This window comes from Hordeum vulgare, chromosome 2H (assembly GCF_904849725.1).
Source record: "Hordeum vulgare subsp. vulgare chromosome 2H, MorexV3_pseudomolecules_assembly, whole genome shotgun sequence".
Lineage (NCBI taxonomy): Eukaryota > Viridiplantae > Streptophyta > Magnoliopsida > Poales > Poaceae > Hordeum > Hordeum vulgare.
Genome location: NC_058519.1, coordinates 526,750,116 through 526,777,934, shown reverse-complemented (window position 1 = coordinate 526,777,934; position 27,819 = coordinate 526,750,116).

Here is a 27,819-nt window from a genome sequence, read left to right as displayed (position 1 = left end):
AGTTCCTGCGCAAAAACAAACAAACTTGCACCCAACGCTATAAAGGGGTTGTCAATCCCTTCACGATTAATTGCAAGGTGATATCTGAAGGTGGAAAGTGCAACGAAGTAAAAGTGTAGAGCTGAAAATATGATGTGAAGTACACCGGGGGCCATAGTGTTCCCTAGAGGCTTCTCTCATGATAGCAAATATTATGGTGGGTGAACGAATTACTGTCGAGCAATTGATAGAACCGCGCAAAGTCATGATGATATCTAAGGCAATGAACATACATATAGGTATCATGTCCGAGACAAGTAGACCGATACTATCTACATCTACTACTATTACTCCACAACATCGACCACTATCCAGCATGCATCTAGTGTATTAAGTTCATGACAAACGGACTAACGCCTTAACCAAGATGACATGATGTAGAGGGATAAATTCATGCAATAGATATAAACCCCATCTTTTTACCCTTGATGGCAACAACACTATGTGTGCCTCGCTACCCCTTCTGTCAATGGGTGAGGACAGCGCACGGTATGAACCTAAAACCAAGCACTTCTCCCATTGCAAGAATTACAAATCAAGTTGGCCAAACAAAACCCACAACTCAAAGAGAACCACAACGATACGAAATCATGCATATAAGAGATCAGAGGAAACTCAAATAACATTCATAGATAATCTGATCATAAATCCACAATTCATCGGATCTCGACAAACACAGCGCAAAAGAAGATTACATCGGATAGATCTCCATGAAGATCATGGGGAACTTTGTATTGAAGATCCAAGAGAGAGAAGAAGCCATCTAGCTATTAGCTATGGAACCGAAGGTCTATGGTGAACTACTCACAAATCATTGGAGAGGCAATGGTGTTGATGAAGAAGCCCTCCGTGTCCGAATCCCCCCTCCGGCAGGGCACCAGAACGTGCCCCAGATGGGATTTTGCGGAGATAGAAGCTTGCGGCGGCGGAAAAGTATTTTCGTGGCTCTCTCCCGTGGTTTCCGATTTTTAGGGAATTTATAGGCGGAAGAAGTAGGGCAGGGGAGCCACAGGGGGGCCCACAAGCCTGCTAGACCCGCCCCTTAGGCCGGGCCTGGGTGGCTTGTGACCTGCTTCGAGGTCCCGTGCCTTGGTTCTCAAGTTTCCTGCGTGTGTTCTGTTATGGAAAAAAATCATTCCGCAGATTTTATTCCGTTTGGACTCCGTTTAATATTCTCCTCTGAAAAGGTCAAAAACACGGAAAAAACAGGAACTGGCACTTGGCACTGAGTTAATAGGTTAGTCCCAAAAAAGATATAAAATAGCATATTGATGCATACAAAACATCCAAAGTTGACAAGATAATAGCATGGAACCATCAAAAATTATAGATACGTTGGAGACGTATCAATGGTACATATATTTTGGTTGTTGTTGATTATGTCAATATATGGTACAAGCTATTTCAACCAATAGTGTTGATCATAACACCTCTATTAAAATGCTGAAGGAAGTTATATTCCCATGTTTTGGAGTCCCTAAATACGTAATGACTAATGGTGGTTCACATTTTATTCATGGTGCTTTTCGTAAGTTTCTTGCAAAATATGGTGTTAACCATAGAATTGCATCTCCCTATCATCCTGAGTCTAGTGGTCAAGTAGAATTAACCAATAGGGAAATAAATTTAATATTGCAAAATACTGTCAATAGATCCTGAAAGAAGTGGTCTAAGAAATTAGATGATGCGTTGTGGGCCTACAAAACAACTTATAAAAATCCTATGGGTATGTCTCCTTATAAAATGGTTTATGGGAAAGCATGTCTTAAGTGCACAATTTATCCTAAGTAGTTTTGGTGGTTGACGACGACAATTTATCCCTATCGTGTGCATTATGCTTTCACGGAATTATCAAGTGGCACGAGACAGTTATTTTCCCCTCAGTGAGTGAAAGTGAAGACGGTGCTTAGCCATCGATTTAGGGTAAGGTAGAATCGAGTCATACATAATCCCGTACTATCAAGAGGGGATCCGCGTTTGGAAAGGTTGGGAGGAACAAACTCTCTCACACTTGGACCCCATCCATTTCCGGAGCAATGGAGCTCCCCTGAAAAGTGCCCAGAAGTTTGTCTAAGCGGAAATACCGCTCTGGGGAGTGGTAGTACCGCTCCAGTGGTACTATCGCCCACCAGAGCCGGACACTCTATTGCTTAGTTTTTTTACTTCTAGTATCTTGGGGGCATTTTCTTTTTTGAGGCAGAAGTACCGCCCACGAGGGAGCGATAGTACCGCTCCACCAGTATTACCGCTCACCTTTGCCGCTCCCACTACTATAGCGACCCGACTCAAGACGAGTCAAGCCTCTGGTGTTTCCGTACCAAAGTAGCGACCCGACTCAAGACGAGTCAAGCCTCTGGTGTTTCCGTACCATCCCAAGATCATGCTGGTACACACACAATACAAAATGTATATATTCAAGAGTTCAATCACACAGCTTTATTAATTGAAATCTCATAAAGAGTACTTTATTACAATAAAGGATTACAATAAAGTGGCTGAAGGCCAACTCATGAGATTATCTAACGAAGACTAAGCGGAAGCATCAGGTAGACGAGTCCATCCGACTCCAAGGGTATGTCGCTGAGCGTAGATTGTAGCCTCACTCCTGGTCGGAAAAGTACTCTGCAACATGATACGTTGCAGCCGTCTAGGTCAGCATATTGAATATGCCGGCAAGTCATCAAAGAGAGGGGGGTAAAATAATAATCAACTATCTCTACATGCATATTTGGCCGGTGGAGCTAAGTTTTGCATAAAGCCAGTTTTATCCTACAACAAGAGGGGTTGAAAGCAAAATATTACTACATTGTTTGTTGTTAACGAGATGGTTCCGCCAACCAGTTCTCGTACCCGAATAGTTGTTAACACCCACATCATTATTAAGTTGTGTCGAGAGTTCAGGGGAAATTCAATGCCTTCGGCTCAAGTTGTCCATGACCGTGGACACGGCTAATCGATTAGGTTTGAGTACTCTGCAGAGTTTTGCACACGTTCCCCACAAGATTTGATCGCCTCCGTGTATGTCCTCGCACTTCAGGGCGTTTGAAGACCGGATGATCAAAACATGGTCTTTCAACGGGTCCCTCTGAATCCATGTTGGTGCCCATCCATTCCTACCGTTAGTCTACATCTGCTAGCACCGCCTGTCCAGAGTCGTTGTATTGTCCAACCAAGCCAGAGCCCATAATGACTTGTGGCTGTGCAGGTAAGCCTTGAGTCTTGAAGTCTCCATCCGTCTCTTCGAGCCTGGGTGAAGCTTTCCGCAGGATGACATGGCCGTCCCCAGCATCCCAGGCATCCACTGGGTTCTCCAGGGAGCCGATCAACCGTCCTTCACCCAGTGTTGCATTGCGTCCGAGGTCTTGAAAATCTTGTCTTAACCGGTCTTGATTATTTAATGAACCTCGCATCACTCGTGTTATGCACTCAACCGAAATCCCGTCTACTCAAGCATAGCAATATGAAATTTGTCGTCCCGGGGCCAAGTATCGGGGTTGTTGTGTGCCTACCACATGATACTACAATCTATACTAAAATTTCCAAGTACCTAAGCAGCATGCAAATTTGGGCATAGGATGGTAGAACTACAATGCATAAAACATAGGTGATAGTATGATCAAAGTGACTTGCCTTGATGATAGTTGTCTTGCTCGAGCGCCTCTAAGTAACACGCTTCGCACTCCGGATGATCTACCGATACAAACACAAAGCACACCATAAGCACTTCAATAATGCCACAAGTAAAAATAACATCACATGCAAGGAATTGCTAAAGTCTAAGCAAGGGAGTTCAACACGCGCCGGTATGGCAGAAACTTGTTTCTGTTGAAAACACCAGTAAAAATACTTTAAAATTTTTGAAACTTCTACCACAGTAAGATTTTATCACTAGAAAGCAGTAGAAAAAAGCATCAACTCAAAATCATTTTTTAAACTCCTGGAATAGGTAGAACAAGGTTTAAACTAAATCTGCTCTAACTTATATTTGAAAATTTCAAACATAGACACATTATATGTTTTTAAAAGCTACAGGAAATTTGTGAGCTACTGGAAAAAGAATCAATGTCATTGGACTTCGGGATAAAAAGTTGTGGCCAAAACAAAACAGAAACTTTCTATTTTTGCAAACAGGCAGAAAAATAAAACTAACTAGCTAACCAATGGGGGTACACGTTGCAGGCTACTATTGGCTGGGAGGGGTGTTTGTTGCAGCGTTTTGAGCAAACGGCCTAAGCTAAACAAACTCGCTGGTTAAATCATAAGTGAAAATAAAACCGTTGGTTTTCTCATATAGACCGAAGAGTTATCCCTAGATCTAATCTACACCCTATGGCTAAGATCCAACGGCTAAGAACAAAACAAAAGAAAGACAGAGAGGGGAGGGGGGAGTAGCGTGGCTGGGTGGGGTAGCTCCGGCGAGGGGCGTCGCCGGCGAGGTTGAGGGAGCTCCGGGGGCGGTGGAGTGTCGGGGCGGCGGCGGTGGTGCTCCTCCTCCGCGGGGCGGGGGCTCAGGGGGCGGAGAGGGGCTTGGGGGGGCGCTCCCAGGGCGGGGTAGACGTGGTGCAGTAGCTCGGCTGCCGGCGAGCGGTGACGTGGCGGCTAGGGGCGGCGGCTCGGCGAGGAAATGGTGGGAACGGGGTCGGCCGGGGGTGCGGGGTTTATATAGGCTAGGAGGGGGAGAGCTATGGAAGGAGTAGAGGTGGTCGTGGGGAAGAAATCCCGTGTTCTCGGGAGCAGCTCGGTCTCGGGCTTGGTTTTGGTAGGAGGAAGGAGAAGGCTGGCCACGGGCGGGAGAGGCTCGGGCAGTGGGGGCCACTGGCCAGTGGGTGGAGGCGGGGTAAGGCAGGGGCGGGCGACCGGGATCAAAGGGATTTGATCCCTGGGCAGAAGGATTCGGCCCATGACTATAAGGCGCTCGGGGGCGGCGGCAAAAAGAAAAAAAAAACCTTTCCTATTTATAACTTTTTCCGAGACAGAAAATAAAAACGAAAAAAGGAAAGTAAATCAAAATATTAATATAGGGTATTATATACCAAAAAAATCAGAAAAATATCCTCTACCTGAATAACATTTTTCCAAAGCAAAAAATAAAAACTAAAAAAAATTGTTTTTTTTCAGAAATTCCCAATTTGCTTTATTTCTTTTTGCAATTATTTTTGCAAATATTCTTTGGGTTCCTTGGCTCCAACATTTCAAAAATTGCCAGCACTTTGGAGGGTCATTTTCCTCCGCTCTCTCTCTTGCGTGCAAGGGAGTATTTTCTCCGGGCTTTTTCTCGTGCGAGGAAAAATGGAAATGCGAATCAAAAAGACGAAAGAAAATTCACGAGCTAAATTTATTTCAAGCAATATGCATAGATGCTTAGCTACAATGTAAAACATTCCCAATTAGGAAAATTGGGATGTTACAACTACCGCTTAGAATATTCTTCTAGTATCTTACCTCCCCTCGACTTGGCTTAGTGGAAGTACCGCTCACTTCACGATGGTGGTACCGCCCAAGCGGTAGTACCGCCGAGGTGCACGGTACTACCGCTTAGCTAAGTCTATGGGGGTTGGTAACAGCCAGATTTACCCCACTATAAATAGGGGTCTTCTTCCCCAAGGAGACTCAACCTTTTTCTGCCCGAAGCTCCATTCCACTCCCAAGCTCAAAGTTTCCCAATCTCCCTTCCTAGCCATCAATCCTTGTTCATTCTCTAGGGTTTGGATGAGAAGGCCTTGATCCACACTTACACCAAGACAAAAGTTGTTCCCCCATTAATCCCTCGCAGATCTTGGTACTCGTGGGTGTTTGAGCAGCCTATACGGAAGAGGTCACCACGAAGCCGTATTCCATTGTGGTGAATCTTCATGGTCTTGTTGGGAGCCTCCAATTCAGTTGTGAAGATTGCCTCAACCTTGTTGGTAAAGGTTTAGTCGTCGCCTTCAAGGGCACCAATAGTGGAATCACGACATATCGCATTGTGTGAGAGCGTGAGGAGAACACGATGGCCTTAGTGTCATCTTAGGGAGCATTGTGCCTCCACATCGCTCCAACAGAGACGTACTTCCCCTCAAAGGAAAGGAACTTTGGTAACACATCCTTGTCGCCAACGGTTCGACTTATGGTTATTCTCTGACCTTTACTTTGTGCAAAATTATTTGTCCTTATTTTTGTTCCTAGCATCATATAGGTTTCTCATCTAATTGCATATCTACTCAACCTATTTGTTGAAAATCCTTAGCATTTTAAGAAAAGCTTAAAATTTGGGGGTTTCCAATTCACCCCCCTAGTCAACCATATTGATCCTTTCAATTGGTACCAGAGCCTCGTCTCTTTATTAAGGGTTTCACCACCCAAAGAGTATGATTCACAATGAGGTTAGTGCGGTGGAGTTGCCCGAAGCATCAGTTGCAATCCCGGTCTCCTGAGAGAACCTAAATGAGGCCACGTACACCTTTAGATCCTCGGTGGCTATCGAGGTCAAGAACATGCTCAATGATTTCCTTGATAGTTTAAAATTGCTTACCGAACCGTTACATGTGGTTAATCCCAAAAAGGAAAATGCAAGTAGTGATAGAGATAAATTACCTCAAGGAACGAGTGGGGCAAATACCTTTGCCATGGTTCCTCCTCCCATGGTCTATGGAGGACCGATTCACCCACCGCATATTATTAACCTCGGTCCTCCACCTAAGCTTGTTAAGAATGAGTTTGCTAACTGGTTTTTTCATATAAAGGCTCAATAGAATCACAAGTCAACACAACTTTGGAGAATCATTGAGCAAAGCTATTACCCACATGCTCCAAGAAACCTCAGTCCAAGAGAAGAGGTTGACAATCAGATCAATCACTCCGCCTTGTTCATCCTTCAAGCAGTTGTTCCTATTGAAGATCTTGCTCATTTGTGTCTCTTCACATGTGCCAAAGATTGTTTCGAGAACATCATTTCTATGTACAAGGGAAGTTCTAGTATTCAACGGCCGAACTATGAAGTGATACTTGATGAGGCCGATGATTTTGTTATGATTGAAGTTGAGGATCCTCGTGAGCTCTATCGAAGGGTGAAAACTCTTGTTGTTTCTCTTCAAGTAATGGAAGCAAATATGTGGATGACAATTGGCTCAAGCATAAGTTTCTCAAGGCAATTATGCCTTTCAACAAGTCCATGTCCTCCGCCATCTGTCAGGGGCCATATTTTCACTCCTTATCCTCAAGCGATGTGTTGGATGAGTTCATTGCCATGAACATATTGAACAAGACCGCTGATAATGCTCTAGCTCGTGTTCAACGGTCAAGAAAAGACTCTCCCAACCTTTCTTTGAAGGCCAAGGTTGTTTTGGAGGAAGATGATGAAGGAGAGGAATTGTGCCCCGAAGACACCAAGTACGTTTATCATGAGCACATGGCTCTTGCGTCAAGACAGTTTTGGGGCAACAAGAGAAACTCAATGCCCAATTTCTCCAAAAAAACTCAAATGGGCCCAAAGGAAAGCAACATGTGATGACTTGCTACAACTGTGGCAATGTGAGTCACTTTGTATCTGATTGTCCTTATGAGAAGAGGAAAGACAATGGTGGCAAACTTATAAGCAAAGACAAGGCCAAACCCTTCCCCAACTAGAACAACTTCTTCAAGAACAAGCCCCAAAAGTTGTTGGTGGATCAAGAAGAGGATCTATTCGATGAGGATGATGACGATGATGCAAGTGGTGAAGTATTGTGTAATGCCCCAGATGTAACCCTTGCTATTTTGGGAACCTTTCCTATTTGGAACCATGATTTCAATGCTATAAGAGTTATCATTTCATTTGGCTTTGTTTTGTGTCTCCATCTTGCATCATGGCATTCATTGCATTCATGACAATCCCTTGGTGTTGATGTTGTTTGATCCATGATGAATGCTAGTGTGCTTGTGTATGGTGTGGTGGTGTTTTCAAACTAGGTTTCGAAAACCCCTGCTCCATTATTATTTGAGCTCATGTAGTAACTTGTGTAAAACCTGTTTTAAAAATGTTGATCTATTAGTGTGTTATCTTGTGATTGAGGGGCATTGACTTGGGATTTTTAAATCTTAAGTTAAATGGGGTTTTATTTACAAAAACATCATAGGAAATTATGTTTTGAATTTAATTTAGTTGCTCCAAAAATCAGTTTTATATTTTATTTAAATAGGGCATAATTCCCTTATGCCCTAGGTTTTTTTTTTGTTTTCTTCAAAACCCTGTGTGGTTGTGTGCATTTTTGTTTGAAGGTGTTATTTAAAATGAGAAAAGTACCTTTTGATTTATTCACAGAGGCCAGGTGGGCTGGCTCCCTCCTTCTCCCTGGCCCCTCTCCTTCTGTCGCCAGCGCAAGCCCACCCCACGTCCGTCTCCTACCTCCTCGCGACGTCAGCACTGTACGACCGAACCTCCACCACCGATCCTTCCCCTCATCGATCTAGTGGCTCCGAGCACGCACCCCGAGGCTATTTAAGCAGCCACGCGCCCCCTCGCAACCCTAACAATCCATTTCCTCCCTCCTCTATCCCTCGAGTCCTCAGGCAGCCCTTCGAGGCCGACGCCATGGAAGGGCTCCGGAGAGCTCGCAGCGGGCAGCAGATCGTGCTCCTCCGCCTCTTCGTCAGCACCAGGAGGACGCGGTGGACGTGGAGGTTCTGTTCCCGCAGGAACCAGACGCCGATAACTCCTTCCACAACGTCGACTACTTCCCCTGCTGCCGGCAATCTTCTGTGCTCCGGCTTGTCGCCCTCCCTCCTCTCCTATGCTGGTTCATCGCCTAGAACCTAGGTAAGCTGCGCACCGCTCTCCCCCGCTCCTCCCTCTCTATCAGCGTAGGTGTAGAGCTCGAGTAGATGCCTACCGGAGATGTGCCGTAGGAGCTCGAGCAGAAGTTGTCGCGGTAGTTCCTCGCAGAGTAGTAGCGCAAGCTAGGGCCTTTTCCCACGCTGGCTTCGGGAATGGATCCCCCGTGCTATCCACATCCCTCGCCGGAGACCAGCCCCGCCGATGAGTCCCCGTGTTCTCGCCGGCGGCCGCCTCTATTTCGGTCAGCATAGTTGCAGGTAGCATCGAGGGGTCTGCTCAAAAGAGCAACTTCCCCCTCCTTGTCAAGCGTCTGTCCGTAGCCCGACTGGTTTAGCACGTGGTCTTGGTGCCTCAGGTCGCGGGTTCGATCCCCATAGACCCTGCCTTTTATTTTCCTATGGTTTTTGCTAGTAGAAGTGCTTGTGCGGAGATCTTACCCTATTGTCTTCCTCTCCTCTGTTGAGAGCCAAAGGGTAGCCAAGTGGTGTGTGTTGGTGTAGCAGTGCTAGGGGATCCAGGATTCGAGTCCAGGGCCTCCCCATTTTGTTTTGCACTTGTGTTTTTTCCTTTACTTTCTTTTGCTGCATTTTCTTTCTGTTTTGTTCTTTAGAACCCAGGTGGTTTTAATCCTTTTAAAGCTTAGCTTATATGCATTTATGTGTGTGTGCAAGTGCATGTGTGTGTGCATGAGAGGTGGCGTGTGCACTAGTGTGTGTAGGTGGTGTGTGCACTAGTGTGTGTATGTGTGTGTGCACATGAGTGAAGGTGTGCACACATATGAGTGTGTGTGTGTGCATGTGGTTGCACATGCACATGTGCAAGAGGGCCTAGCCCCTCATGTTGCACCTTTTGTAGTGTGTGTGTGTGTGTGAGCACATATATGTGTGTGTATGTGATCATGCATGTGTGTGTGTGGGCGTGTGTTCATATGCACTTGTGCATGAGGGCTAACCCCTCATGCTTGCCACCATGGAGTGATGTGGTTGTGTGTGGGACTTGTGTGTGTGCATATGTAGGTGTAGTTGATTCTACAAGTGCTATTTTACATGTGATATTGTTCCTATATGTCTTGTTGGATTATAGATTTGTTTTTCGAGCTAGCTTTGTGCCTAGATGTTACATGAAAGTACCCATGTATTATATATGCTTTTGGGGTAGAATAATCCCACGAAACCATTGGTGCAATCAGTTTTCACTTTAGAGCAACTTCACAAAACTGTTATTTTCTGTCATAATGCCATGTTTAGTGATTTGTATTAGGTGGTGCCTTGACCCTATGAGGATGAATCCTTGATGGGGTAGTAGTGGGTGAACCCCTCTACAGCATGGGGTCTTTGTTTTTTTCATAGCAATTTGTATGCACCTATTGTGCCTTGTCAAAGTTCACAGTTGGCTGAAACTGACAGCTTTGTTTTGTTCATAGCAATTTGTATGCACCTACTGTGCCTTGTCAAAATGCTTCAGAGCATAAGCAGCTGGTGAAAATCTATGATTTTCACTAAGTCCCAGAATCTGTAATATTTTGTCCAAGTTAGTGCATGTAGATCTGCTCATGTGTGATTTCTTTGTATTAACTTCTTGCACACGGTTGTATATATTTTGAATGGATTTTGCCTCATATCTTGTTTGGCTCATTTGGATGGTTGTAGCTACGTTAAATATGGTAGACAAACTGCTATGATACTGTTAAAAATAGATTGCATGTTTTTGTTGATTTAAAGCTTGTCTGGGCATTGTTGATGGTGTGGTGTGTTTCCATGCACCACCCCACTTATATTTGGTTGTTTGATCATGTGGCAACCTGGTAACACCAGGGGAGTGCCATTGGAGTGTGTTTGTGGCTGATTTGAACCGTAGGTGTCCATATCTTGTTTCGTAGTTTCCGGGTGATCCGTAGCTTCGTTCTCTACGTTCTTTATGTGTTTATGCATCGATTTCTCATGATTCACATGTTCATGCCATCATCATGCATCTCAAGATAACTTAATATGAGGTTCTGTCCAGAATTCTATTAACTCAACTAATGCATACGAAAGTGACTAGAATAGTGATGCACGCTTCCTTCTTCACTCATGCATCATGTTGCTTGTTGCATAATATTGTGTTGGTGTTCATTGGTTGTTATTTTATCTTGGGTAGCATCGAGATCGGAGAGCGAGTACGTGGATTCTGGAGAGTACGTGCAGGAAGATCAAGAACAGTTCCAAGCTGAAGACATCACATGCAAGATGACCGTGACCTTGATACCGTATCTAGCTTTGTTAAGCTTATAATCATGTTTCCTTCGATACATGCTCGCTGCCTACCACTTGATATAAATGCCACCTGTCATTGCCATGAAACCCAAACTCCTCCCTCTCCTAGCAAAAGTTGTTTGGCTAAGTAGGCTTGCTCAACCTCTAATGAATAGCTTTGCTAGTTGCAGGTGCGAGCTGTCTCATGTGATAACATGAGTATTTTGATATCATTATGTTAATCTGTTGTTTAATTAATGCACCTATATACTTGGTAAATGACGGAAGGCCTAGCCTTTTGCTGGGTGATTTGTTATGTTGTTGCCGCCTTAGTTTCATTTACTGGTGTTTGATTCCATAACTGATCGCTCCTAACACGTTCGGGGCTGTTATGGGGACCCCCTTGATAAATCGTGTAGTGTTAAGGCTTGTCCGGTAGGACCCAACATTGGTTTTAATCTGCTAATCACCTCATAATAATTTGCATAGGGAATAGCTACCCCGAGGATTTAATCAACAAACCGGTCCAGTGCTCCTCAAGAGTGTTGGTCCCACCTGAGCGATGTTCGGGGCCCCTGGTCACCTAGGGGTTTAGCCAACCCGACATCTAGCTCATCCGTCGTGTCCTGAGACTAAGATACGCGGCTCTTATCGGGGTCGTCGACACGACGGGAGGTCCTGCTAGATTTGTCTTACCTTAGCGATATATCTTGCGTATAGGAATCCTGGTGAAACTTTAGGTCTCCTCAAAGTTGAGGTTTTCCTCTAAGGAATCCGACGAGATCACGAGTTTCGTGATAGAGGATTACTTTGCGGCTCGTGGTAGGTTGTGATGGCCTAGTTGGAGGACCCCTGCAGGGTTTAATCTTTCGAAAAGCCGTGTCCGCGGTTATGTGGCAAACATGGATAATTTGTTAACATCCGGTTCTAGACAACTGAAAGTAACTCTAATAAAACTGCCAACTACGTGCGTAACCGTGACTGTCTCCTTCGAAGACCTCTCTTCGATCGGGAACAGGGTGGGGTTATGTTTGACGTAAGTAGGTGTTCACGATCACTTAGTAATCATCTAGTCTTCGATCGCTCGCGTAGACCACCATATAAATTACTCTGATCATCGTAAGTTAGCCACCATATATGCTTAGGTTGCTGCAAACCCATACACTAAACCTTCCTCACCTCATAACTTCACTAGATTCAGTACCAATGTCATTAGATTGTTGAGTCCCCGTGGCTCACAGATTACTACCAACCCCAAAAGGTACAGGTACGCCCGACGCGGGAGATCTTGATGACAATCAGCTCAAGTGGGAGTACGATGAGGACTCTGACCATCTGTATGTGAAATATCCGGAAGACTGAGGCCGTGGTCGTGATCGTGGGCTAGCATACGGGATGTGTTAGATCATCTATTTTCATGTTTAAAGTCCGTAGCTGGACTTGCTGCTACTCTGAATAATGTGTGTCTGTAAGCTATGATATGTTCTTAACAGATGGCAAGTGTATGCCCTACTTGTTAATCTTTATTTATGTAATATGATGATTATCCCGTTTGCGAAACGCGTAGATGTGCCCCTTTCCCCTTTTGAGGCCTCGCCCCCAAATAAGGAAAGGTCCGCATCTTAGTCGTTACAAGTTGGTAATCAGAGCCTTACGACCATAGGAGCCTTTGTGTGATCGAACTTGGCCGAGTAGAGTCTAGTAAAATGTTTTGAGTCTTAGTTATATCGGATAGTAGGTTTCTTTTTTCTCCTCTTCTATGCTCTGCTGAGGTTCTCGACTTAGCAAATCTTAATTCTACTCCTCTTCTCGCTCAAAAAAAATTTAGGATCACGCGGGTATTTTGAAATCTATATGATATCGATGTGACGGAGTTCTGTCTTGGTGCCTCCTATCTGACTTGATTTCTTCCGGGGAGTTGAGATCCAGGGGATTCTTTTGCACATCGCCATCATTCAGATTTCTTAGTATCTCAGGACGGAAGATGTTCGTAATTGCTTTAATACTAGTTGTGACGAGAGGAGTCCGTCTTCCCCAGTACTGGTGCAGAGAGTTCCGGATGAATCACCATACTTTGTATCGTTGTGATCACGAGGTTCTGTAGTAGATGAAGGTCCGAGACTCTGGTTATGTGTTGATGGATGTGATACACTGGACGGGTTAGTATAGGAGTTGTGTGACATATTACTCCTTGTATCTGGCTACCAGATTGCATGACCAGATATTTCGGGAATTCATAGGTGGGATATCAGGTAGGGACTTATAGGACAATCTTCCTACAGATGCATGATGTGAGGTTGGGATTAGACATTCAGTGGGTACGTTTGTTCACAGTCGTCTTACAGCGGTTCTCGTTGTGTCTTAAATAGTCCTTGTAGCTTGCTACGACTCGAGGATTCTTCGTAAGTCGTGTGCACTGCCTTGCACAGGATGGCTACTGTAAATTCGAGCCCGTGCGGTCATATCCACGAAGATATCGGATGGAATCTCTGTCATACGTTTGTTTCGAGCAGTTCTAGCTCATACTTGGTTTGCTAGTGGTCTTTAATCAGATTTTGTCGACAATCAGTTTGAGGAAGCATTCTTACTATTTTGTTCGAGTGTAATTGCTAATATTCTTGTTCAGATATTCCTGCCTTTTGATTCATCTTTACCTTCAATATTATTATCTTGTCTAATGTGTTGTCCATCCTCAGGATGGCTCCACCAACTCGTCAGAATCCGGGTCACGAGGGTGCTGATGTTCCGCCACCACCCCCTCCGCCTCCTCCTCCGCCGCCGCTTCCTCCTGCACAGGCTTGCCAAGAAGTGATGGATGCAACAAATACTAACACCCAGATGTTAATCCAGCTGTTGCAAGAGAGGACAAATCAGCAGCAGGGCAATTTCAACCATGGTGGTAATCAGTTTGCATCTCTGAGTCAATTCCTGGCAAACCAGCCGAAGACCTTCACGTCGTGTGATCAGTCGTTCGAAGCTGAGGACTGGATTCGGGACATGAACAAACACTTTGAGTGCAGCAATGTCCATCCAGAGGACTTTGTCAAGTTTGCAACATTTTAGCTCAAGGGGCAGGCAGCAGTTTGGTGGCAGCAGTTGAAGGACTCCACGGGTGCCAGATTGATCAGTTGGGATGAGTTCTGCAGAGATTTCAGGTTCCACTATATCCCGTCTAGATTTGTGGAAGATATGTGTGAGAAGTTCAGACGCTTGAAGCAAGGTGGTTCCTCCGTGTACAAGCGCAACGTCGAGTTCCACGAGCTGGCCCGATATGCCTTGTAGGACATTCCAGATCACAAGACCAAGATTTATCAGTTCAGAGGTGGTCTGAAAGAGGACTTTCAGCTGGCCCTCGCCTTGCACAATCCCGATGAGTTTGATAAGTTCTATAACTTGGCTCTCAGGGCTGAGGCAGCTTTGCTCAGGGTGGAGTATTCGAAGAAGCGTTTCAGAGAGTCCAGTTCGTCTCCCTCAACTCAGGTCGTTCCGAAGAAGCAGAAATACTGGGTGTCTCCTCCTCCTCCTCCTTGGCAGACTCAGCAGTTCAAGCAATCAGGTGGTCGTGGTTCTTCCCACCCACCCAACCCAGCTTTCCAGCAGAGGTTTCAGCAGCAGAAGCAAGGGAATCCTGAGGTGCAGTTCCGTCAGCCGACAGATGTTACTTGTCACAAGTGTGGGCAGAAGGGTCACTATGCCAACAAGTGCACCTCTCAGCTGCCTCTTCCGCCTCCTCCTCCAGGGAAGCCTCCAAGCAATGCTATAGTGAAGTTCAACCCCAGGTCTGCGAGATTCAATATGGTGAATGCAGCTGAAGCAGACAACTCCTCAGACGTGATTTTGGGTAATCTCTTGGTTAATGATATTCCTGCTAAGGTTTTGTTTGATTCTGGTGCTTCGCATTCGTTCCTCTCCATTCCATTTGCATCCAAGCATAATTTTCATGTAGAGGAGCTTCTAGACCGTTGTCAGTAGTATCTCCGGGTAAGTTCATGCATGCTAGTACTCGAGCCCACATGTCTCTGTCAAGATGGGTAATTATGCTTTTCTGGCTTCTCCTATTGTCCTTGACAAGTCTGCTATTGATTTGATCCTTGGGATGGATTGGTTGGCTATGAACAAGGCGTCTATAGGTTGTGAAGCTAAAGATGTGAAGCTAATTCATTCTTCGGAGGACGTGATTATCTTCGCAGCGCGTGATGACACAGTCCGTCCGTTTTCCTTGAATGAGAAGGGTGAGATCTCTCCAATTTCGCAAGTCCCAGTGGTCTGTGAATATGAAGATGTTTTTCCGGAAGAACTGCCAGGAATGCCTCCGCACAGAGCAGTTGAGTTTGTAATTGAGCTTGAACCGAGTATTGAGGCTGTGTGTAAACGGCCGTACAAACTGGGTCCAGAAGAGATGAAGGAGCTGAAGAAACAACTTGATGAGCAGGAGCGTCTGGGTGTCATCAGACCGAGCTCATCTCCTTGGGGTTGTGGAGTTCTTTTCGTCAAGAAGAAGGATGGTACGGAATGACTCTGTGTCGATTACTGCCCATTGAATAAGAAGGCGATTAAAAACAAGTATCCACTTCCTAACATCAATGAGTTGTTCGAGCAATTGAAAGGGGCTAAGATCTTCTTGAAGCTTCATCTCAGGATGGGTTATTGCTATCCCATAGACAACAGCGCCAAAAATTGACACATTGATAGAGGCTGGGCTTGCGTTGGTTTTTCCCTTGAAGAGGAAAGGGTGATGCAACACAGGAGCAGTAAGTATTTCCCTCAGTTTGAGAACCAAGGTATCGATCCAGAAGTAGGGTCTCGTCAAGTCCACAGTACCTGCGCAAACACAAACAAGCTTGCACCCAACGCTTCAAAGGGGTTGTCAATCCCTTCAAGATTGTTTGCAAAGTGAGATCTGAAGGCAGAAAGTGCAACGAAGCAAAAAGTGTAAGGCTAAAAATATGGTGTGGAGTAGACCCTGGGGGCCATAGTGTTCACTAGAGGCTTCTATCAAAATAGCAAGTGTTATGGTGGGTGAACAAATTACTATCGAGCAATTGATAGAACCGCGCAAAGTCATGACAATATCTAAGGCAATGATCATACATATAGGCATCACGTCCGAGACAAGTACACCGATACTTTCTGCATCTACTACTATTACTCCACACATCGACCGCTATCCAGCATGCATCTAGTGTATTGAGTTCATGACGAACAGAGTAACGCTTTAAGCAAGATGACATGATGTAGAGGGATAATCTCAAACCAATAATGGAAACCCCATATTTTTACCCTTGATGGCAACAACACGATGCGTGCCTTGGTACCCCTTCTGTCACTGGGTGAGCTCACCGCATGATATGAACCCAAAATCTAGTTGGCCAGACAAAACCCACAACTCGAAGAGAATTACAAGGATATGAAATCATGCATAAGAGAGATAAGAAGAAACTCAAATAAGAGTCATAGTTAATCTGATCATAAATCCACAATTCATCGGATCTCTACAAACACACTGCAAAAGAAGATTACATCACATAGATCTCCATGAAGATCATGGAGAACTTTGTATTGAAGAACCAAGAGAGAGAAGAAGCCATCGAGTTACTAACTATAGAGCCGTAGGTCTATGGTGAACTACTCACGCATCATCGGAGAGGTCATGGTGTTGATGGAGAAGCCCTCCATGTCCGAATCCCCCCTCCGGCAGGGCATCAGAACATGCCCAGATGGGATCTTGCAGAGACAGTAACTTTTGGCGGCGGAAAAGTACTTTCGATGATCTCTTGATTTTTTTCTAGAATTTATGGGAATATATAGGCAAAAGACCTAGGGCAAAGGGCGTCCAGGGGGGCCACAAGCCTGGATGGTGCGGCCTCCCCCCTAGTCGCGGGATGGGGGCTTGTGGGGCCCCTGAGGGTCCCCTGCCTTGGCTCCCAAGATTCCCGATCTTCTTCCATTCCAGAAAAAATCTTTTCATGGATTTTCTTCCGTTTGGAAAGGGGTCAAAAACATGGAAAAAACAAGAACTGGCACTGGGCACTGAGTTAATAAGTTAGTCCTAAAAAATATATATAAGGCATACAAAACATCCAAAGTTTGACAAGATAATAGCATGAAACCATCAAAAATTATAGATACGTTGGAGACGTATCAAGCATCCCCAAGCTTAACTCCTGCTCGTCCTTGAGTAGGGAAGTGATAAAGAATGAACTTTTGATGTGGAATGCTACCTAGCATAGTTGTCATTTGCAACTTCTTTCACTTGACATGAATGTTCACATCCGTAAGATTCAAAACAATAGTTTGCTATCGACATGAAAACAGTAATACTTCGAGCAAACTGGCAAAGTAATCATGAACTTTCAAAATAACAAGGCCAAAGAAAGTTATCCCTACAAAATCATATAGTCTGGCTATGCTCCATCATCCTCACACAACTAATGTAAATCATGCACAACCTCGGAATTGGCCAAGTAATTGTTTTCGCACTCTTACTTTCTCAAATTTTTTACAACTATCACGCAATACATGAGCGCGAGCCATGGATATAGCACTATAGGTGGAATAGAGTGTGGTGGTGGTTGTGAGACAAAAAGGAGATGGTCACACTAACTCGGCGTATCAATAGGCTATGGAGATGCCCATTAATAGATATCAATATGACTGAGTAGGGATTGCCATACAAAGGATGCACTAGAGCTATAAGTAGGTGAAAGATCAAAAGGAAAACTAGTGGGTGTGCATCCAACTTGCTTGCTCACGAAGACCTAGGGCAATTTTGAGGAAGCCCATCATTGGAATATACAAGCCAAGTTATAAAATGAAGATTCCCACTAGCATATGGTAGTGACAAAGCAAGAAGCTCTCAATCATGAAGAACATGGTGCTAACATGAAGCACAAGTGTGGAAAAAGATAGTAGCATTGTCCCTTCTCTCTTTTTTCCATTTGGGCTCTTAGGCCTCTTTTTTCTCTTTTTTTTGTTTTTGAGATCTTTGGCCTCTTTTTTCTATTTCCTCACATGGGAGAATGCTCTAATAATGATGATCATCACACTTTTATTTACTCACAGCTCAAAGATCACAATGATGATGACCCCATAGGAAATGCCTCCGGCAGTGTACCGGGATGTGCAACGATCTAGCATGGCGTATGACGTTGGAACATCTCACTAGCTATCTTACGATCATGCAATGGCAATATGAGAGTGACGACACAAGTCATGAGATGGGACAGTGGGAGTTGCATGGCAATATATCTCGGAATGGCTATGAAAATGTCATAGTAGGTAGATATGGTGGCTGTTTTGAGGAAGGAATTTGGTGGGTTTGTGCACCGGCGAGAATTGCGCGGCACTAGAGAGGCTAGAAATGGTGGAAGGTGAAAGTGCATCTATACCATGGGCTCACATTAGTCATGAAGAACTCACATACTTATTGCGAAAGTTTTTATTAGTAATCCAAACAAAGTGCTAAACGCATACCCCGAGGGGAAGGGTTGATAGGTGTAAACCATCGCGCGATCCCGACCTCAACACAAAGGATGACAATCAATAGATCAATTATGCTCCGACTTCCTAACATAGCGGTTCACCATACGTGCATGCTATGGGAATCACTAACTCCAACACAAGTATCTCTAGATTCACAACACCCTACTAACATAACTCTCAATATTACCGAATCCACGTCTCAAAACTAATTTGGAGGAATCGAAACTTCTCTTTCTACTCAATCATATGAAGATGGAGGTTTCTGCATCCTCTTTGGGTACATAGCACATTTGGGACTACTTTCATAGCATAAGCCAACTACCAAATCACGCACCGCCGTGCTCTAAAGATATAAGTGAAGCACAAGAGCAAAAGTATCTAACTCAAAAGATATAAGTGAAGCATTATGAGCATTCTAGGAAAATCACGATGAGTGCATGTCTCTCTCTCTCTCAAAAAGATGTGCAGAAAGGATGATTGTGACACAACAAAAAGAAAATACTCCTATGATACAAGACGCTCCAAGAAAAACACATATCATGTGGTGAATAAGAATATAGCTCCAAGTAATGTTACCGATGGATTGAAGACGAAAGAGGGGATGCCTTCCCAGGGCATCCCCAAGCTTAGGCTTTTTGGTGTCCTTGAATTTGGCTTGGGATGCCTTGGGCATCCCCAAGCTTGATCTATTTCCACTCCTTATCTCTTTGTCCATCAGAACATCACCGAAAACTTGAAAACTTCACAACACAAAACTTAAACAGAAACTTGTGATAACATTAATACAAGAAAACAAACTACCACTTTATTTGGTACTGTAGAAAACTTGAATTCTATCTAATTGATAATGGGATACTGTATTCTCACTTTTTCATGGCTAGTACCCCCCGATACTAACCATAGTTTCATCAAAACAAGCAACCAACTCAACAAAAACAGAATCTGTCAAAAACGGACCAGTCTATAGCAATATGTATACTTCGTATACTTATGGTACCTCCAAAAATCTGAACAATTACGACGGCTGGAAAAAAAGCATATCAATCAGCAGCAAAAATAATCAACTCAAAAGCTCTTTCTGAATAAAAATGAAAAATCATCTCGTGAGCGAAAAGTTTCTGTCTTTTTCCAGCAGGATCAAACAACCATTACCAAGACTAGTCATAAAGGCTTTTCTTGGCTCAAACAAAAAAGGAACATAAAAAAACACAATCACAACAGAATTATGAAAGTGTGTACGCAACAAAACAGAAAGAAAAAGATAAATTCATTGGGTTGCCTCCCAACAAGCGCTATTGTTTAACGCCCTTAGCTAGGCATAGAAGCGATAGAATCAGGTATCGTCGTCTTTGGTGCTCAAACCATAAGTGGCCCTCATCATCTTAAGGTTTTCATCTTTCTTGCTAGAAGATTCACCACTACTTTTAGGAACAAAAACAGATTTGGTGATTTTATTGTGGGCAAAATTTGGAGTATTCTGCATAGCGGCAAAAGCGGAACCCATGTTGGTTATAACATCCTCTAGTTTGCCAATCCTAGCAGAATCATGACCTAGATTTTTGTTAACTGTGGGTTCCTTCTCCTTCAAATTTATCAAAACCATTCCCACCTTGGATCCATAATGAGTGATTTGATTATGGATCTTTTTATCCAAATTCTCAATGAGTTCAATCGTAGCAACTTTATTTTCAATAACGTCCAGCCTACGCATCACATGTTCCAGAGTTAAGGTAGTTCCATTAACCAAGAGTGGGGGTGAGCCTACCAAATTTATCACAGCTTCGTAAGAATCAACGGTATGGCTACCCAATAAATTTCCACCTACGATGGTGTCAAGAATATACCTATTCCAAGGAGAAACACCCACATAAAAACTTGGAAGCAAGACGATGGTGGATTGCTTATGAGTAGATCTACTCTGAGCGTTGCAAATCCTATACCAAGCGTCCTTTAGGTTTTCTTCCTCAATTTGTTTCAAATTGAGGACTTCGCTCTTGGGAGTATCATTTGAAGTGGTGGATCTAGCCATCAGGATAGACTATCCCACATAGACGAGCAGAAATCAAGCGAGAGAAAAGGGCGAACAAAAAGGCGAACGAGAAAGGCAAATTGGTGAAGTGGGGGAGAGGAAAACGAGAGGCAACTGGCAAACAAAGTAAATGCAAGAGATGAGTTTGCGACACCTACTTGGATGAGTTCGTGACTTGATCTTCCTCCCCCGCAACGGCGCCAGAAATTCTTCTGCTATCCCACAGACAACAGCGCCAGAAATTGACACGTTGACAGAGGCTGGGCTTGCGTTGTTTTTCCCTTGAAGAGGAAAGGGTGATGCAACACAGGAGCAGTAAGTATTTCCCTCAGTTTAAGAACCAAGGTATCAATCCAGAAGGAGGGTCTCGTCAAGTCCAAAGTACCTGCGCAAACACAAACAAGCTTGCACCCAACGATTCAAAGGGTTTGTCAATCCCTTCAAGATTGTATCAAAGTGAGATTTGAAGGCGGAAAGTGCAACGAAGTAAAAAGTGTGAGGCTGAAAATATGGTGTGGAGTAGACCCCGGGGGACATAGTGTTTGATACGTCTCAAACGTATCTACAATTTTTGATGGTTTAACGTTGTTATCTTGTCTTCTTTGTATGTTTCATGTACCTTTTTATATCTTTTTGGGGACTAACTTATTGATTCAGTGCCAAGTGCCAGTTCCTATTTTTCCGTGTTTTTGACTCTTTTCAGACCTGATTTTGGAACGGAGTCCAAACGGAATAAAAGGGTGCGTTCTAGTGATGCAAATCACGAAGATCTTAAAGTGCTTGGTGTGTCTCCTCTTGAATCTTTGTTTTCGCGTGTCAAAACTACTTATGGAGGGGCTGGATATGAATCCACTTTGGTTGAAAAATGCCCCGATGATTCAGAGTCCACCTATCTTGATGATAAAGGTGTGGAGAGTGGAGTAGAAGAGGTCAAAATTTTGGGTAGTAATGAAACTCCCACCTTGGATTTTAAGGAATTCAATTATGATAATTTCTCCTTGTTTGAATGCATTTCTTTGATGCAATCCATTGCAAACTCTCCACATGCTTATAGCCAAAGCAAAGCCTTTACCGCGCATATCGTAGATGTTATGATTAAATATCTTGAAGAGAAGCTCGAACTAGAAGTCTCGATTCCTAGAAAACATCATGATGAGTGGGAACCTACTATCAAAATCAAGATAAAAAACTATGAGTGCAATGCTTTGTGTGATTTGGGCGCTATTGTTTCCGCGATTCCAAAGTCTTTATGTGATATTCTTGGTTTTCATGATATTGAAGAGTGTTCTCTTAATTTGCATCTTGCGGATTCTACTGTCAAGAAACCCATGGGAAGGATCGATGATGTTCTTATTGTTGCAAATAAGACCTATGTACCCGTGGATTTCATTGTACTTGACATAGATTGCAATCCTTCATGTCCCATTATTCTTGGTAGACCTTTCCTAAGGACTATTGGTGCTATCATCGATATGAAGGAAGGGAATATTAGATTTCAATTTCCCTTAAAGAAGGGCATGGAGCACTTTCCTAGAAATAAAATAAGATTGCCTTATGAATCTATGATGAGGGCTACCTATGGTTTGAGCACCAAAGATGACTATACGTGATTCCATCACTTTCGCCTAGCTAAGGGCGTTAAACAAAAGAACTTGTTGGGAGGCAACCCAACGAATCTATCCTTTTTCTTTATGTTTTATGTTTTACACACTTTCATAATTCTATTATGATTGCTTCTTTGTGTTTCTTTTTGCGTTTGTGCCAAGCAAAACCGTTATGATTAGTCTTGAGGATGATCGTTTGGTCATGCTGGGAAAGACAGAAACTTTCTGCTCACGAAAATAATTTTCATTTTTTTTCTGTAAGAGCTTTTGAGTTGATTCGTTTTTGTTCTTATTTCTACGCAAATGCTTCAGACTGTCGTGATTTTTCAGAATTTTTGAAGTACCAGAGGTATACGAAACATACAGATTGCTACAGACTGGCCTGCTGTTAACATATTCTATTTTTGTTGTGTTGGTTGCTTATTTTGATGAAAATACGGATAGTATCGGAGGGTATTAGCCATGGAAGATTCAAAGTACAGTAACCCAACATCAGCACAAGTATAATTTAAGTTTGCTACAGTACCTAAGGAAGTGGTGGTTTGCTTTCTTGTACTAATGTTATCACGAGTTTCTGTTTAAGTTTCGTGTTGTGAAGTTTTCAAGTTTTGGGTGAAGTGGTGGATCTAGCCATCAGGATAGACTATCCCACATAGACGAGCAGAAATCAAGCGAGAGAAAAGGGCGAACAAAAAGGCGAACGAGAAAGGCAAATTGGTGAAGTGGGGGAGAGGAAAACGAGAGGCAACTGGCAAACAAAGTAAATGCAAGAGATGAGTTTGCGACACCTACTTGGATGAGTTCGTGACTTGATCTTCCTCCCCCGCAACGGCGCCAGAAATTCTTCTGCTATCCCACAGACAACAGCGCCAGAAATTGACACGTTGACAGAGGCTGGGCTTGCGTTGTTTTTCCCTTGAAGAGGAAAGGGTGATGCAACACAGGAGCAGTAAGTATTTCCCTCAGTTTAAGAACCAAGGTATCAATCCAGAAGGAGGGTCTCGTCAAGTCCAAAGTACCTGCGCAAACACAAACAAGCTTGCACCCAACGATTCAAAGGGTTTGTCAATCCCTTCAAGATTGTATCAAAGTGAGATTTGAAGGCGGAAAGTGCAACGAAGTAAAAAGTGTGAGGCTGAAAATATGGTGTGGAGTAGACCCCGGGGGACATAGTGTTTGATACGTCTCAAACGTATCTACAATTTTTGATGGTTTAACGTTGTTATCTTGTCTTCTTTGTATGTTTCATGTACCTTTTTATATCTTTTTGGGGACTAACTTATTGATTCAGTGCCAAGTGCCAGTTCCTATTTTTCCGTGTTTTTGACTCTTTTCAGACCTGATTTTGGAACGGAGTCCAAACGGAATAAAATCCCCGAAATGATTTTTTCCCGAACGAAAGAAGATCAGGGAGCCTTTGGGCCAAGCCAGGTGGGCCCGAGGGAGCCCACAAGCTTGCACCACGCCACCATGGGGAGGCGGCGGTGGGCAAGCTTGTGGCTTCCCTGCCACCTCCTGACCTAGGTTTTGCGCCTATATATTCCCAAATATTCCGCAAAAAATCAGGGAAGCCTCGAAAAGACTTTTCCGCCGCCGCAAGCTTCCGTTTCCGCGAGATCTCATCTGGAGACCCTTCCCGATGCCCTTTCGGAGGGGACTTTGGAGGTGGAGGACTTCTTCATCATCATCATCGCCCCTCCAATGATTCGTGAGTAGTTTACTTCAGACCTACGGGTCCGTAGTTAGTAGCTAGATGGCTTCTTCTCTCTCTCGGATCTTCAATACAAAGTTCTCCATGATCTTCATGGAGATCTATCCGATGTAATCTTCTTTGGCGGTGTGTTTGTCAAGATCCGATGAATTGTGGACTTGTGATCGGATTATCTATGAGATATATTTGAGTCTTTGTTGATTTCTTTTATGCATGATTTGATATCCTTGTAAGTCTCTCCGAGTCTTGGGTTTTGTTTGGCCAACTAGATCTATGATTCTTGCAATGGGAGAAGTGCTTGGTTTTGGGTTCTGCCATGTGGTGACCTTTCCCAGTGACAGTAGGGGCAGCAAGGCACACATCAAGCAGTTGCCATCAAGGGTAAAAAGATGGGGTTTTTATCATTGGTTTGAGATTATCCCTTTACATCATGTCATCTTGCTTAAGGCGTTACTCTGTTCTTATGGACTTAATACACTAGATGCATGCTGGATAGCGGTCAACGAGTGAAGTAATAGTAGTAGATGCAGACAGTATCGGTCTACTTGTTTCGGACGTGATGCCTATAGAAATAATCATTGCATAGATATTGTCACGACTCTGCACAGTTCTATCAATTGCTCGACAGTAATTTGATCACCCACCGTCTACTTGCTTTAATGAGAGAAGCCACTAGTAAACGCTACGGCCCCCGGGTCTATTCATATCCATCGTTTACACCTCCGCTTTTACTTTGCTTTGTTACTTTGTTGCTTTCAGTTCTCACTTGGCAAACAATCTATAAGGGATTGACAACCCCTTCATAGCGTTGGGTGCAAGCTTTTGTGTTTGTGCAGGATCTTGAGATACTCTTCCGCCGGATTGATACCTTGGTTCTCAAACTGAGGGAAATACTTACCACCGCTATGCTACATCACCCTTTCCGCTTCGCGGGAACACCAACGCAAGGCTCCAAGGCCACGGGGGAAATCCTTTGCATTCCTGCCTAGGAAGTCCCTTAAGGCGTAGCCGCAGCTAATGGACTCCTCATGCCGTTACTGAGGAGTATCAAGCAACACTCCTATTTCTGGCGCGGTTGGAAGGTCTTTTGTTGTAGTAGCAGAAGTATTCCTGGCGCCGTTGCCGGGGATACACAGCAAACATCAGAAGTATTTTTGGCGCCGTTGCCGGGAATACATAGCAAACATCAGAAGTATTTTTGGCGCCGTTGTCGGGGAGGATAAATCAAGATCTATCCAAGTAGGTCTCACAAACTCTTCTCTTGCATTTACTTTTGTTGCCAGTTGCCTTCGTTTCCCTCTCCCCCACTTCACATTTGCCGTTTTCATTCGCCTTTCTCCTTCGCCGTTTTCTTTTGCCTTTTTGCCATTTCCCTTTGCCGGTTTCCTTTCTTGCTTGTGTGCTTGTTTGTTTGTTGACGACATCATGTCTGAAAACACCAAACTTTGCGACTTCTCGAGCACTAATAATAATGATTTTATTAGTACTCCGATTGCTCCCGCCACTAGTGCGGAATCGTATGAAATCAACGCAGCTTTTCTGAATCTTGTTATGAAAGAGCAATTCTCTGGCCTTCCTAGTGAAGATGCTGCAACCCATCTCAATACCTTCATTGAGCTTTGTGATATGCAAAATAAAAGAGATGTGGATAATGACGTGATTAAGTTGAAACGTTTTCCTTTCTCGTTGTGAGATCGCGCAAAAACTTGGTTTTCTTCTTTGCCTAAAAATAGTATTGATTCTTGGTATAGGTGCAAAGATGCTTACATATCCAAGTATTTTCTGTCGGCTAAGATCATCTCCTTACGTAACGATATCATGAATTTCAAGCAACTTGATCATGAACACGTTGCACAATCTTGGGAGAGGATGAAGCTTATGATTAGAAATTGTCCTGTTCATGGCTTGAGTTTGTGGATGATTATACAAATCTTTTAGGATGGCTTGAATTTCTCTTCTCGCAATATCTTGGACTCTGCCTCAGGTGGAACGTTCATGGAAATCACGTTAGGACACGCTAAAAAACTCCTAGACAATATCATGACCAATTACTCTCACTGGCACACTGAAGGGTCGCCTGCTAGCAAAAAGGTGCACGCTACAGAAGAGATTAACCCGTTTAGTGCTAAGATGGACGAGTTGATGAATTTGGTTGCTAGTAGAAACGCTACCGTAGATCCTAATGACATGCCACTATCTTCTTTGATTGAGAGTAGCAACGCTAGTTTGGACGTGAATTTTGTTGGTAGGAACAATTTTGGCAACAACAATGCTTTTAGAGGAAACTATGTTCCTAGGCCTTTTCCTAGTAACTCCTCTAACAATTATGGCCATTCCTACGACAACACTTATGGAAATCATAACAAATTACCCTCTGATCTAGAGAGTAATATCAAGGAGTTCATCAACTCTCAAAAGATTTTCAATGCGTCCATAGAGGAAAAACTACTCAAAATAGACGATTTGGCTAAGAGCGTTGATAGGATGTCTTGTGATATTGATGCTTTGAAAGTTAGATGCGCTCCTCCCAAGATCAACTTGGATGAATCTTTGAAAGCTATGCGTATCTCCATGAATGAGAGCAAAGAAAGTACCGCCCAAATTCGCGCTAGACATGAATGGTTTAAAAGGGTGCGTTCTAGTGATGCAAATCACGAAGATCTTAAAGTGCTTGGTGTGTCTCCTCTTGAATCTTTGTTTTCGCGTGTCAAAACTACTTATGGAGGGGCTGGATATGAATCCACTTTGGTTGAAAAATGCCCCGATGATTCAGAGTCCACCTATCTTGATGATAAAGGTGTGGAGAGTGGAGTAGAAGAGGTCAAAATTTTGGGTAGTAATGAAACTCCCACCTTGGATTTTAAGGAATTCAATTATGATAATTTCTCCTTGTTTGAATGCATTTCTTTGATGCAATCCATTGCAAACTCTCCACATGCTTATAGCCAAAGCAAAGCCTTTACCGCGCATATCGTAGATGTTATGATTAAATATCTTGAAGAGAAGCTCGAACTAGAAGTCTCGATTCCTAGAAAACATCATGATGAGTGGGAACCTACTATCAAAATCAAGATAAAAAACTATGAGTGCAATGCTTTGTGTGATTTGGGCGCTATTGTTTCCGCGATTCCAAAGTCTTTATGTGATATTCTTGGTTTTCATGATATTGAAGAGTGTTCTCTTAATTTGCATCTTGCGGATTCTACTGTCAAGAAACCCATGGGAAGGATCGATGATGTTCTTATTGTTGCAAATAAGACCTATGTACCCGTGGATTTCATTGTACTTGACATAGATTGCAATCCTTCATGTCCCATTATTCTTGGTAGACCTTTCCTAAGGACTATTGGTGCTATCATCGATATGAAGGAAGGGAATATTAGATTTCAATTTCCCTTAAAGAAGGGCATGGAGCACTTTCCTAGAAATAAAATAAGATTGCCTTATGAATCTATGATGAGGGCTACCTATGGTTTGAGCACCAAAGATGACTATACGTGATTCCATCACTTTCGCCTAGCTAAGGGCGTTAAACAAAAGAACTTGTTGGGAGGCAACCCAACGAATCTATCCTTTTTCTTTATGTTTTATGTTTTACACACTTTCATAATTCTATTATGATTGCTTCTTTGTGTTTCTTTTTGCGTTTGTGCCAAGCAAAACCGTTATGATTAGTCTTGAGGATGATCGTTTGGTCATGCTGGGAAAGACAGAAACTTTCTGCTCACGAAAATAATTTTCATTTTTTTTCTGTAAGAGCTTTTGAGTTGATTCGTTTTTGTTCTTATTTCTACGCAAATGCTTCAGACTGTCGTGATTTTTCAGAATTTTTGAAGTACCAGAGGTATACGAAACATACAGATTGCTACAGACTGGCCTGCTGTTAACATATTCTATTTTTGTTGTGTTGGTTGCTTATTTTGATGAAA